Below are 12982 nucleotides of genomic sequence, written 5' to 3' on the forward strand. Positions count from 1 at the left end.
TGAGAACTCGGATTAAGATCACTGGATAAAGGCTCCAAGATATTTTTCACATCTTCATGCATGCTTTATGTTCCCCTTACTAACAAAACCTTTTATTGTACAACTCGGCTCTGTTTGTTTATCTGCTGAGCCTTGGTTTATAGGTCACAGTACATACCTACTTTTTCTTATTGTGTCATCCATAGATAAAACTCAAATCTCTCCTCAGTTGACATCTCTCTGTCTCCCTTTGGCCATTTCTTTTCTTATCATTCCCAGTCGATCATCACCTCTCTTTCTCTTTCAAAGTTCCTTCCTCTGTCATCAATACCTTAGCTTAGCATCTCCCTTTGACCTCCCTTAAGAGATGTCACCCCTGTCTTTATCACTTTGTTCTTTTTCAGGAACGTTCATTGACACAACTCAAAATTTGTAACTTAAAAATTGATAGTAATTAATTACCATTCAAATCTCTTTTTTGAGAGACTGTACGACTGGCATGCAGTCACAGAGTAACTTGTTGACTAAAAATAACATGTACGTCACTGTTGAGGTTATGTGGGATGTCTGTGGAGGACATTGGCCAATTTTATTTGAAAGTATTATCTGCTAAGAACCAATACATCTACTAAAATGTGTATAAGGGTGATAAAATGAATTGTTGTTAAACTGCCTGTTCTCTGAAATGTCACATAATATGTCATTTGGAATTGTAAGAAGAGTCATGCAATGTACATGTGACCCAGTCTGTGAAAACCCAGCTGAGTCATTTTTTGTGATGTTATTTTACATGAAATCATCCTACATAATGTAAGGAACATTCTGTAAAAATCTAACCTTGATATCTTAACTTGATATACTATTGACTAAGTAAGGTCATGTCAAGGATTAAAAGTGTAATCAGTGGGTGAAATCCAACTTTGATTTTCCTAATCCATAATTAGAATAAGAGACTTGATTTCACAAACAGGGCCATTTATGTCAAATAACTCAATAAAATGAGCCAATCCATGAAGAAAGCAGTGGTGTTTACTTGATATGTACACTGTAAAAAGTACTTTGCTGCCTTAACATTTTTTTGTTAAATCAACCCAGATTTACAAGTCATGTCAACAACAATGAGTTGTCACAACTTATAAAATATAGTTGAGAAAAGTCAACTTAATTTTATAAGTTATAACAACTCACCTGTAGTTATATCAACTTGTCTCTAGTCAAAATAAATAATAGTTAGTTGAAATGACTTGTAAATCCGGGCCGATTCAACGAAAAAATCCAAGGCAGCAAAGTATTTTTACAGTGTAGCCACTGCTTTGACTTTATTGTAAAAATTGTACACAGATAAAACAGATGAACCATAACAAAACTCCATTACAACAAACATGAAAGGGATTTTTTTTCAAGGAGCATTCAGATGTTTTTGCAAAACGTCAACTATGGACAAAGAAACTGTTTTACTTTTTGCAGTAGGATAGGTTTTCAAAGTCTAAGGGTCAGATGGCAATAATTATCTCACCCCCACTCTCTCCTGATAGCAGAACTGAGGGAAGTCAGTGATGGGTGACAGCGCAGACTATCATCACTCTTTTCTGTGGCACATTAGGCCCCTAAGGAGCCGTTTCCTCCTCTAACATGTACCCTTTTCTTTGTGTTTGCTTTATCTTCCACCAATTAAGATTCTGACTTTAAAAGTTTTTATGGTTGCACAGCACTAAAACAAAATGCATGTTTTACAGACATCGGTGTAGGTGATTACACATTAAATGGCTCAGTGCACAGATCTCCACGTGCACAGGAGACTAAGGGCCAGATTTACTAACAGCTTGCTACTGTTAAAACTACTGTTAGGATTTACTAAAGACACGCAATAAAAAATAAGCGCTGAAAAGCTGTGGACATAGTTTTTTTGTGACTGACCTTTGATTGCATATGTATTTATAGGGGTTTTCCTTTCAGACGCAAAATTTATATGAGAAGAATATTTAAATGAATCACAGTGCGATTAACTAAGGTTTGTGCTCTGGGGTAAGTGGGCTGGTACGCACGAGTCTGTTTCATGAGGTAAACCTCTTTTTATCTTATAAAATGTACAACAGAATTTAGATTTTTTGTTTTATCCTCTGTCTTTTGGTAATGTGTAGTAGTGGACCGATATATTGCTGAGGCCGAATTATCGGATGATATTTGCCCAGGTTCAAAAACCATAATTGGGCCGGCCAACACCAGCCTCACAACAACAGACTGGCAAGCAACAAGTCAGTCATAGAAACAACCAGCCCAAGCGAATAGCATCTAAATGAACATTACTTACCACAGAGCAACGGTGTGCACTTCATCAACAGCCACACCCACACCACTGAGATGCTACCGGTAAATACCCAGCAAACATTGGTCCGACCGCAACGTCGTGTCCCTGGCCAAAAATAGTCGCGGTATGACGGCATAAATCAGTGAAAATATGTAACAAAGAACATTTCATAAAAATCCATTCAGATACATTTGTACATGTCTTTTGTTCTATGGGGTTGCAAGTATAATTGTTACTTTGACTTTTACTACGTGTGCATCAATATTTATACCCTGTTGTGAATCGGTTGTAAGAGGACGTCACTAGGTGACGTCTTTTACACGTGCATTTATAGTCCATCATGACCCTCTATAAAAAATCATAAACCTTCTATATAGACATTGTGAAATATGCAAATGCTGTGCTTACACCTTGGTTAATACTGCAATAATTAATTTAAGGGAAAAAAGTAGTTTTAAGAGGTTGTGAATAGACGTCCACGCACGTCTTTTACACGTCTAGACTAGACTAGTAGGAAAAAACAAAATTATCTTTATGAAATACATGATTTGTATACAAAGAAAATATATTAACTTTATCTCGTTTAAATAAATTATAATCACAAAGTTCCCAGTGTGATTGCAAAGCCACAATACATTTTAATCATTATTTCAACCTGTTTTATTATTAAATGTATGCATATAAATGTAAATAAAGTATATATCCGGTTACCATTTAGGTCTGAGTTGGATATAATTTCAAAAAGTGTGCTGCCAAGATTGTATTAACAAAAGATAGTGATTAATTTATTTATTATCCTTTATTTAACCAGGAGGAGAACCCATTGAGATTAAAAATCTCTTTTTCAAGGGAGACATGGCCAAGATAGGCAGCTAAATTACATCACAACATTGCATACATACAAGGACACAAAAACACAAATAAATAAATAAAAACAAGTTGAGAGTCAATTATGCACTTACAAGGAATTCCCAATTAAAAACATCGACATGTGAGGGAGTTCAACTCAAGACATCTCATTCTTATTTTAAAAGCACTCAACGGAATCAATTTACTGAGTTTTAAGTTATTCTGCAACAAATTCCATGTAAAAGGAGCAGAGTAAACAAAAGCCTTTTTACCCAACTCAGTCCTTACGCGTGGAACTGAAAACAGGACTACAGCCTGAGAACGGAGAGAATAATGACCAGCACTTTTTTTCATAAGAAGTGAACACAAGTAGGATGGGAGCATACAGAGAATAGCCCTGTATATGAATGTGTACCAATGACAAAGCCTCCGTGTGGCCAAATCAGGCCACCCTACACGAGAGTACAGCTCACAGTGGTGGGTGCGAGCTTTACAATTAGTAATAAATCTTAACGATGCATGATAGGCTGTGTCAATCATATGAAGGCATTGAACAGATGAATGCATATATAATATGTCCCCATAGTCCAACACAGATAAAAAAGTGGATGCCACTAGCCGTTTTTTGCATTAACAGAAAAGCACAGTTTGTTTTGAAAATAAAAACCCAATTTTAGCCTCAACTTTCTCACTAAACAGTGAACATGAGGCTTAAAGGATAGGCAATCATCAATCACAATACCAAGATACTTATAGGTTGAGACAATCTGTATTTCACATCCGTCAAGAGTAACCACTGAGGGTATATTCAGTGGTCTACTCCGGGGACCCGTGAAAAGCATACATTTGTTTTTTTCTGCATTGAGCACAAGTTTCAGCTGGAGCAATGTGTTTTGGACCACTAAAAAGGCATTCTGCAAATTTGCAATGGCTTGTTTAAGAGAGGGGGCACAACAGTAAATGACTGTGTCATCTGCATAAAAATGAAACTGTGCATAAGACACATTCCGATTAAGGTTAATTATATAAATAGTGAATAAAATAGGGCCTAACACAGAACCTTGTGGAACCCCTTTAAGAATTGGTAAAATACCAGACTGAACACCATCATACTAAACACACTGGGTTCTGTCACTAAGATAATTTGAGAACCAGGAGACAGTATTCTCTGAAAACCCCGAATTAAGAAGCCTAGTCCTTAAAACATCATGATCAACCGTGTCAAAAGCTTTTGACAAATCAATAAAAAGTGATGCACAGTGCTGCTTCTTATCACGAGCAACAGAGATATAATTTATCACCTTCATGGCAGCTGTGATGGTACTGTGTTTTTTTCTAAAACCTGACTGATCTTGGGATAAAATGTCCTGAGCATGTAAGAAATTTTTCATCTGTTCACTCACCAGGGATTCAAGCGTTTTGGCTAGAATGGACAGTGTTGGGGTTAGTTACTCAAAATTACATATTACTCTCAAAAATAGTAATGCCTTACTTTACTTTATTACTCCCTGGAGCAAGTAACTAGTTATATTACTAGTAATATTACTAGTTACATTTTTTTTCTGGGCAAGAATGTTTATTTGGGCAAGCCACGGCCAAGAAAACATCCAAACACAAAACTCCCAAATCAATAAAAAGTTACAATTTTATTAGATTAAATTTGATAACAATTTACTCATTCAAAATACAGGGATGACAACAGGTTGCAATTATTTTTAGATGGACACCTTTAAATGGACAGCTGATAAAATAATGACGGTTCACAATAAATTATTTCCTGATTAAGACTTCCAAGAGTTCTGTATTCTTAGCAGGGGGATACCATGATGTTAGTGCACATTATTTACCCACCCACTATACACAGCAATGCACAGCAAATTCATCCAACACCCAAACATATAAATATATCAATTGAACACCGCAAAGTAATAAATACACAATCAATTCAATAAATATCATTAAAATCACTCAAGCTAAAGACACAGCCTTCGTCAATTACGGTAAAATTGATATACAAAATTGATGGGATAAACAACCTGCACGCAACCCCTGTTTACATACAAACAAACAATGAAATGAGCGCCGGGAGACCGTGGCATAACCTTACATTCATCAAGGTCTCCACGGCGAGAAAACACACCGTAAATACACCACATTTTAATACAACATAAAAATTACTGCTGGCTTCCTTACCCGCTACCGGACGTGGGGCACAGCGTTCTGAGAAACATTAAAGAGTGTGCACTTCACCGTCAAGTTATTTTCCTTCCGTTGAACATAATAAAATAATGACTGAATCTCCTCCCGTCGAAACTAGCGAACCTTCCTCTGAAAAAAAGCTTGCCGTTGTTGACGCTTCCATTTTCCCGATCTGTCTTGAGTGTGCCGCTCTGCTGCCGGCTGCCGGGTGTCGACCAATCGGTGATGGTAAATGATACCTCATGCCAAACTTAGACCAATCACTGTTCCATTCACGCCCTCCTCCACTTCCCTTTTGTTCTCTGTGTTGTGTGCCTTTGTGTGATGAAGGTGCTACTGGCGAATGTAACGCAAGTAACTAGCTCGGGAAAACTGTAATAATATTACCATTTTCAGACGGGTAATGCGTTACACTACTAGTTACTGAAAAAAGTAATATTATTACAGTAACGCGTTACTTTGTAATGCGTTACACCCAACACTGAGAATGGACAAATTAGAAATTGGCCGATAGTTATTTAAATTTGACGGGTCACCCCCTTTCAATATGGGACAAACAAATGCTGATTTCCATATTTTTGGAATAGTATTGCTCTCTAAAGTAAGATTAAAAAGGTATGTTAAAGGCTGTGCTACGCAGTCTGCAGCTATTTTTAAGAAGTATGGCTCTATAAGATCAGGGCCTGGAGGTTTTTCAGGAGCCAGCCCTTTTAAAGCTTTTTGAACATAAAAATAAGTAAGATTAAAGACACTTGTAGAGACTGGTTCATCTCTACAAGGTGTCACAGTATAAGAGCAACCAGTATCAAATAACGAACCAGACTGAATAAAATGCTCATTAAAATGGTTCACTATCTCCAACTTGTCATGAACTAAAGAAAGTAATTTTATAGCCTTCAAAAATTTTCTGGGATCATTTAAGGTGTTGGTAGTGGCCGATAGATAATAGTCTGATTTTGCTTTCTTAAAGGTATAGCGGAAGATTTTCCCGAATTATTTAAAAGAACCGCCACTCGATATACACGCAACACTCTCCCTCCCTCCTCCCGAGAGGGAACGCCTGTTAAACGCGTGCACGAGACAGAGACAGTGAGAGAGCATGCAGGAGCTCAGTTCTTCTATTCGCTCTGTTTACAAGTTTCTGTCGGCATGTTTACCGTGTCTGTGCGGTTCGTGACTTCGCTAATCATAGCTTACATCAACTTTTACTAGCAGTGATTTTAAATGGATTCTTCAAATAGCATATGACAAAATGTACCTTTCCAGTAGAAACTTCGCGTGGGAAGCTCAACCTGTCCTTTTAGCTCACGCCAGCGTGTGAAATAGTCTCCCATAAACATTCTGGTCTTGTTTCTTTCTTTATAGTCCTTTCTCTTCTTGTCATACAATTCGTAGACACTTTTTCTCTTGTGACCCTCAGACATTTTGAAAAAAAACACAGCGAGAACGCAAGCTTCAATGAATGGTTGAAAACGTAGCACAACACACATACACGTGAAAGTGCGCATGTGCAGCAAGCGAACCTAGAGGCGAGCACGTACGACGGTTATACGTCAACATATAATCAGAATGATTGACATCTGGGATGACCAATAGTCTTGATGATCCACCCGGAAAACGGAAATCTTCCGCAATACCTTTAATGAGAGAGGAACATTTATTTCTTAACTGCCTAAAAACAAGCCAATCAGACGAAGAGCCCGTTTTTCTTGCTTCGGCCCATGCTAAGTTGCAGTCATGAAGAATATCTCCAAGCTCAGGAGTGAACCACGGATTGTCCCGTCCCTTGACTCTAAATCTCTTTAGTGGGGCGTGTCTATTTATTATTTGCAAAAAGCTATCCCGGAAAAAATCCAGGCTGTCTCCACATCGGGAATCAGCTCTATTCTACTCCAATCACAATTAAACAAATCATGGCAAAAGCCCTGTACATTAAATTTTTTGAGATTCCTCTTACATATTACGCGTGGTTTGCTTTTAGGCATCTTAGTATTCCTTACAGCAGCAACAACACAGTGGTCACTTAGGTCATTACAAAAAACACCAACAGCAGCAAATTTGTGCTGGACATTAGTCAAAATTAAGTCAATTAAGGTGGATTTCTCATGACAATTAAGATTTAAACAAGTAGGAGAATTGATTAACTGTGTAAAATTAACAGAATCACAAAATTCCTTAAATTCATCTGAACAAGGTTTCAGCCAATCCCAGTTTAGGTCACCTATTAAAATAATTTCAGAATAGTCCATCCTGGATAAGAGTTAAATAAGAGTCTGCAATGCAGTGCTTGGGGCAGACGGAGGCCTATAACACTCAACAACAGTAACATAAAGGTTGTTTGCCAACTCCACCTCCACAGCTAAAAATTCTAGCTGCTTATCAAATGATTCTGAATGGACTAGCTTCACATTTAATTTAGATTTAACATAAATTGCAACCCCACCACCCTTCCTTTGTCTATCAGCACGAAACAACCCATCCTCACCCCATGTCGTCAATATTTGACGACACTTGACCATTTGTCGGGGAGAGTATACCTTTCGCGTCATTTTTTGACGAACTGGGGACTTCAATACTATTACGTCCATTGCATTCTCTTTCCTATTTTCTTACCATTTTCGCGTCGGTTTAGGGTTAGATTTACATAATGACATCCCTACCCAAACCTAACTCTAACCCCAACGCCAGGTGACAACTGTCGTACCTAACTCTAACCCCAACGCCAGGTGACAACTGTTTAATTTCGCGTACACTGTTTAATTTTGCGTAATCTAACCCTAAACCGACGCGAAAATGGTAAGAAAATAGGAAAGAGAATGCAACGGACGTAATAGTATTGAAGTCCACAGTTCGTCAAAAAATGACGCGAAAGGTATACCCTCCCCGTCACATATTGACGAATGGTCAAGTGTCGTCAAATATTGACGACATGGGGTGAGGATGTGTTGCACGAAACACATTATAACCACTCATACCGATATCCATATCAGTGATTGATTTTGTCAGCCAGGTTTCAGATAGCACAACAATATCTGCATCAGTTGAATTCACCCAAATTCTAAGCAGATCCATTTTGGATAACAAACTGCGAACATTAAGGTGAATTACTCTCAAACCAGACATGGATTTTACATCAGATGGTAATGAGATACATTGTAACTCAGGGCCTGTATTTGGTTGCACATTACCAGATAAAAGCAACAATAAAAATATTAACCATCTCTGTTTACCAACAGTCTGTAGAGTTTTTTTAAAATGAGAGTCCCAGTAATATCTGCTATCAAATGCAAAATAGTCATTTAAAATTAAGAGACTTTGAAGCTGAAGAATATCTCTGTGCAACAACCCGCCTAAGATCAAGTCATCTGCCAACTCTTTTGGCAATTGAGGGGAATGCACAAAGGCTGAACAATTAAAACCATATCCAATGTCTGCTGTATCCAAAGAGCCACAAATGTTGTAAGATGTACTCACCCAGTGTGAATCATTTGGTCTTAAATTCTGTACAAACAGTGAGCAAAGCAGCATTAAGAGAAGAATCATGTTAGCAGAAGATGTTAGCAAAACCTGGAAGAGCTGACAGGGCCTTAATATCCACGTAGCTAGGCTGCTCGGGCCTAGAGCATGGAGATGGTAGCTAAGCTGCTAAGGCGTGAAGAGGCCAAAAATGCCTCTGGATCCAAAATAAAGCCTGAAGATGTCCACTGGGCTGCGAAGGCCTAGAGTTCGGAGATGATAGCTAGGCTGGGCTGGGACTGGGTTAGTGAATGAAGATGGTAACTAGGCTACCAGGGCCTGGTGCCTGAAGATGGTGCCTAGTGCCTGATGCTAGGCCAGCCTCCGAAATCAGGTAGAGCCTGGAGATAGTAGTTGAGCTGGTAGGGACTGGAGCCTAGAGATGGTAGCTGGGCAACCAGGGCCTGGGACCTAGAGATAGAAGCTGACTGCTAGGGCCTATAAGCTAACAAGGCCTCAGAATCCAAGTAGAGCCTGGAGGTGGTGGCTTTCTGCAGCAAGATTGTCCATAATCCAATAAAACAGTATTTCTTCTAAAACCAAAGAACTCAATCATAGAGTCTAAAAAAAATAGTAATTAATTTAGAATGATGTAGTAACACTTGAGTCATTACTAGCGGGTTACCGTTATTCATATAGTAGTTAATGGAAAGCTAATCTTAAAGGGGATAATCTTAACCATTCACAGACTATTCACATATGAGCTTGAAGCCATACATAAAACATATTTTTTGACAGGTAAGAAAAAAATCACTGTATAAGCATTTGGATGGTTGATGAATCTATAAGTTCCAGTAGTCTTTCAATGATTCAATGAGAACAAGTCCTATTGATAATATAAACAGTTTTGTGTATTAGTTTACAGTAGTAAATGTGTTAATGTAGTGTTAGTCATTTGTCCTATATTAGTTATCGTTAAGTTTTGCATGAATTATGAAACTTCTCAATAGTTCTTTGGAAAGTATGAAAAAAATAGTAGTTACTGATAAGTTAATAGTGAACTACCACATTCATCTGTGTGCTATTACTTACCAGTTCGTTAATCAGAGTTTTGTGTTAGTTAACAGTAGTTACTAGATTAATATTGTTTAATTACTATTGTTTTATTAATTTGTTCCTGTGTAGTTATTCATTAATAATGGATCCGTATTCTAAAGTGTTACCACTGTTCTGTATTAAAAGCTCAGTATACGTGTTTTATTAACTTCGTTTGCTTTTGTTTTGTACAAAGGAAAAGCAGAACCTAATCCAAATAAAAACAAACAAGCTGTTAAAAAGACTGTTTCTTGTCTATTGTCATACACCTAAAGAGGATTTTTGTAATCGTACAGTTATGGTGTTATTCATTCATTAATGTGTCCTTTCTTACCTTAAATAACTTATCATTTTTCACATCTTTTATTTTTAATGTCTATATAGTATTGCCTACAATCCCAAATTCGGGATGACGCCCCAGTACCAAAAGATGCCCCAGTACCAGAGGGCACCCCAATCCCAGAGAGCATCCCACTGAAAGTGAGAACTTTACAGTCGCATGTTATTTTAAGTGGATTCTACTATGACAGTGCTTCCCAATCCCGGTCCTCAAGCACCACCTCCCAAAAGGTTTTAGATGTCTCCTTATTTAGCACACCTGATTTAACACATCAGCTTGTTAGGGAGACATGTTTGCCATTTTGAAAGGAGGCTGATAAGTTAAATCAGGTGCAAGGCCGTAGCCAGGATTTTTCAAATACCGAGGACAACCCCTACTTTTTTAAAAATTATTTCTATTTTTTCCATATTACAGAATAATAATAAATACGTCCAAACTACGACATAGCACAAATGTAACTGTGTCTGTGAGAATTTTGTTGGTGACTAAAAGCATCCAAAATAAATCAATGGTTACATTTCATCATCTGAAGTCTAAAGGTCTTTACACACTGGGACGTTTTTCATGCGCGTTTATCGTCGACGTTTTACGTGACGTTTTTCTGCTTTCACACCCAAACGATTTTTACTGGCACTGAGCGGAGTGAGGTGCAAACTCACTCCCTGGACATTAGATGGCGCTTAATACAAAGCAGATATATGCCGGTACACAAGGTGGCGCTGCGAGACGTTATGCGTCTGTTCTGATACTCACTTGTCACACAGAAGAAGAGAGCCAGTCTTTACACTCACGTGTAGTCAATACACTCTATACGATTTTTGGTTAACGGGCAAACAAACAAATATGGATCTTTTAAGCAGCAGTTATATAATCTTTGTACAAACAATATCTCTGTGAACTTGAATACATTTTAAATGAAATCTATTTGATTTGATTATTTTATCATCAGTTAATATATCAGCACTCTCCTCATAAAATTAACTATTTTTGATAGAACACGTTATATCAAAATTAAAGCTCTTTCACAAAATATAAGGTAATGGGTGATCCGATGTGTGTACTTTTAACAAATCTTTTACAAGCACTTTCTCTGTTAACAATTTTCTCAAATTTCCTGCCAAATGTATTGTATGTTGTGATTTGGCTAAAGATTTAAGTTCTAATTTTAACCAATATACTCGTTTTATAGAGGGTGGGCAGGTAGAACAACGAACCACCATTTTTGTTGTGCCCAAAAATGTTGATACTCCTGCAAATTGGTAAGTGTTGCCTATAAATATAATGATGCAATAATTAGGTATGTAGTCATTACAATGAGAGGTCAACAATACTAATGTACAAATATATGCATAGTGCCAAAATGTCACGTTATGAACAATTCGTGTTTTTAATCAAACATTTATTTTTGTGAATGAACTGCAGTTTGCAATAACAATCAGAGACATGACAGTAAAATCAAATAAAACAGGAGTCAGAAATGTTGGTCCAGAAAAGTCACAATGACTGTAGTGCAACTGAACGGTAGTGCAAATCAACATTTAGAAATTAGACATTTTCAAATGTATTTCTTAAATGTATAAACATTTAAAATACATAAGTAAAATGGTATATAATAAACATTAATTTGTGTGAACAAGAACTGGCAGAGCTGTAGAGCAAATAAGTCACAATGATAGAAGTCTAAGTGAACTGTAGTGCAAATAAACATATCTATGAAATGTACATGTTCAACTGTATTTCTTGAATGTATAAACATTTAAAAAAATAACTAAATAAAATGGTATATAATAAACATCTATAGGTGTGACCCAAAACTGGCAGAGCGCTCCTTCTGTGTTCCTCTTTCTCTCTTCTGTGCTTCGCTTTAAATTTTTTCCCTTTAGCATCTTTTGATAAGAGGTACATCTCCAGAGGTTCGTCTCGGACTGTTTTCTTTTGTTTAGATTGGACCTTGTCACGGCTGGTGGTGGATGAAGGATCCTGAAGACGTGCATGCTGGGGCCTCCTCACTTTTGCTCACATAATTTTTAGCAGAAATATTGCTGTGAACGCTGTAAAGATAAATTTAGTTTTCATCAGAAACAATCTTTCATATCGAGGGCCATGCCACGATATCCATGAGGTCAATATTTGATTACAAATGTAATTAAGATTCATGGTATTTTATCTGGCTAAACAAATTCAGCAGATGTTACCTATACACAGAACACAAATTAACCTCCTAAAACCCCACCTTTGGTTTGGCTTGCATTTTAGATTCCTCCAAGCTATTTGGGGTTAGGAAGAAGCAATGAATATAATAAACAAATATTTTTCTTTGAACATGAAGCAGTGTAATTGTCCACGTTTGTGTACAACAGGTTCCAGTTACACACAATGAAGTACTATGGTGCAAACAACAAAACGTGATATCACAAGGTGTACAGGGAACATGCCATGGTATGAAGTTAATCACTGTTCAATGTCAGTGCATTACATATCGTAATGTAATGCACCAATAATCATTTGTTATTACTTGCACAGTTATAATGTAGATTTGCATTACTGGTCCGTTCAATACACTACTAGGCTGTCTATTTCATACTCCCTGTTCATTTGCATCGTTTGCACCCCTGTACTATGTACTGAATATTAGAATAACTATTCACTGCACAATAACTTAAGGCATTGCACTCTTAACTGACTAGTTACAATCCAAATTAATTCATGCACTACTTAAATATTAATTTCACTACTGTTCTGTTTAGTTTATTATG

This window comes from Misgurnus anguillicaudatus, chromosome 10 (genome assembly GCF_027580225.2).
Source record: "Misgurnus anguillicaudatus chromosome 10, ASM2758022v2, whole genome shotgun sequence".
NCBI lineage: Eukaryota > Metazoa > Chordata > Actinopteri > Cypriniformes > Cobitidae > Misgurnus > Misgurnus anguillicaudatus.